This window comes from Ochlerotatus camptorhynchus, unplaced genomic scaffold (genome assembly GCF_037179485.1).
Source record: "Ochlerotatus camptorhynchus isolate MF236.1 unplaced genomic scaffold, CSIRO-AGI_Acam_v1.1 ptg000599l, whole genome shotgun sequence".
NCBI classification, from domain to species: domain Eukaryota; kingdom Metazoa; phylum Arthropoda; class Insecta; order Diptera; family Culicidae; genus Ochlerotatus; species Ochlerotatus camptorhynchus.
The window spans coordinates 436,885-439,543 of record NW_027041079.1 but is presented as its reverse complement, the minus strand read 5'-3'; positions in this window follow the sequence as shown (position 1 = coordinate 439,543).

Below are 2,659 nucleotides of genomic sequence, written 5' to 3'. Positions count from 1 at the left end.
TATTAGTCTGTGTGTCCATCTACCGTTCTCTGCTGTATCCCACTCCTGCTGCCACTTAGCCATCGACACCGTTCTCACCATTTTTCGTACTCCTCTGGTTTCTCTCGTTATATAGCACTCGTAGCACTCGCATGGCCATGAGCCGGAACGTGCTGCCTAATTTCTTTTGGTTCTGCTTCGTTTCCAGCGCTGGAACCCAGGCTGGACCTCCATATCTTAGTATCGATGACGACACACTGGCCAGAAGATCCCAAGCAACACCATTTGTTTCTAAGCGAGTTACAACAACCTTAGTGTGACTAATAGACGGTCTAATTTATGGACAACGCACCGCATTTAAAACTTCATTGTACCTTAAAAAGCGCAGAAGGTGGAGTCTCTTTGCAACTTATGTTTGTGGCATAAGGTGTTGCAAATAAGGTGCATGTAACATGATATATGAATGACACAAGTTGTAAATAAGGTTTTAACTAACTTAACTGCAATGTTTCACTGAAATATTTAAAACAATACAGTGATGTTTTCGAATACATGTAAATGACATTCAAGTTAACAACATATATGTATTCAATATTTTTGTGAGGTGTTGCCGAAAAAGCATACTGATGTTTTTATTTAGACTGCAAAATCAGAGATGACAATCGTAGAAAAAGTCATTTGAATAAAAGTATGAAATTAATTACTTTAAAATATTGATAACTAGTTCATTTTTTCAAACGCATCTAGTTTTATGGTGAAATTACACATTTTGCTTCGATTAAATATATACGCCTTCAAAAACTTACAAATTGATGCCACAAATTCGCAGCTTAAAAATCTGTGTAAATAAAAAAATGATCTCTAAAATAAATATTTATATTCAAACTATTGGACTATTACAGCTGTAATAAGTATTTCACATTTTTATGTAAATAGGGTGTGAAACAGAAATAAATTGAAAAATAAGTTTATTATGTTTTATTCTGGGGGATAACATATGGTTGCCAGTCTTACCAACAGCATTCTAATTGTGTACATTGCGGGTTAACATGTTCAGTACAACCATATTTATATGTATGTGCGGTTGTGTTTGCGAATGTGATTAATTTTTGGTTTCATTCTAACCGAATGAAATTAGCATGATGATGAGTACTTAAAATTCAAAATTATGTTTATAAAAAGTAATAATTAATGGGATGGTCAGTGGTCACTCTAAATAATGTACCCAGGGATTTTTTTGGCTCTCTAAGGCAAGGTAGCGCGCTGTTCTGACAAGCTGGTAGATGCCACACCCCGTCACATCAGTGGGCAACTAAAACACATCGATAGATCCATTTAATTTTAATTGTTTTAGCTGACAGAAAGTTTATTGAACGCAAAAATGATTAAAAACTAGTTTGAAGAAGTATTTTATGCATCTATTTAAATTTAAACATATTCTTTTAGATAAAATAAATGTTATTAATTGTTATCAATTTAAAAAATTAATCAATCAATAAGTAAAAAAATAAATAAAATAAAAACAAATTAAAAAAGCTTGTAAACCAATTGGAATAAATGACTTTAACTCACAAACCCCCACTGTCTATTACTGAAAAATGCTTAAACTTTCATAGTTTCGTCATTTTTGAATAAAATATTTTCATCTATCCATTCCAATAGAACCGCAAACTTCTCAAGTTTTGATGAGCATTGCAGTATTTAAAAAATCTTTTGATTCTGAAAATATTATGAACTGAAATAGTGTAAATTTTTTACATTGGGGGTTTGACAATCAAACGAAAATTTACCGGTTCGATTTTTTTCAGGTGCGTTTTGATTTGTCTAATAGGAAGACATCCACAAATTATGTAAGGGTTTTTGAATGATCATTCAATCCCCCTCCCGTCCTTGTAAGACTTTGTAAAATTTGCAGTTCGCAAGTCTTCCCCCGAAAGTCTTTCTAAGATTTTAAAATTTTCAGCCGATCGTTAGATATCGATTTGGGTAAACTTTTACATGCATTTGCGCATTTAATGTATTAGGTGTTTTGACATTAAATCGCTTATGATAAAATTATGTTTTTCACCTACTAAATTTTATGTATGAAAATGTCAACCCTCCTCTCCCCCATTCCGTTACTAAATTTGTGGATGATCCCAAATGTTGAAAAAAAAAATAAATAATCCAAGAAAATGACTTTTGTTTTACCAAAGATTTCATAGAACAATACGCTTTAAATCTCATCGAAGAAAGATGGACTCCCAACAAAAACGAAAGGTTGATTTTCTGCGGCTTTTGAGTCCATCTTTGTGCGATGATGTTTGAAAAAAATATATTTAACCGTCAATATTCTCTAGAAAAAATGAGAAAACTTGAGCTGTTACGGATTCTGAATAAATATACCAGCTAGCTGCTGCGTATCATCAATTTCTGGTTAATACATAAATCCTTGCTTTTTGACCCCTTGGTCGATTATAATATTACTATCCAATAATTAGTGAATGGGATCAATATTTCAACGCTTAAAGTTCATACTTCAAACCCTAAGGATTCAAACTCCCAGTTTATTGCGCGAGAATTAAAGCGATTTCATTACGTCGATTACGCAAACCGTAAGACTTCTTTTCATAATCATCTAGTCATCATTCACTGATCTTTAAAAAAATAGCTTATAATTATAAAGCAAAGATTTCTATAG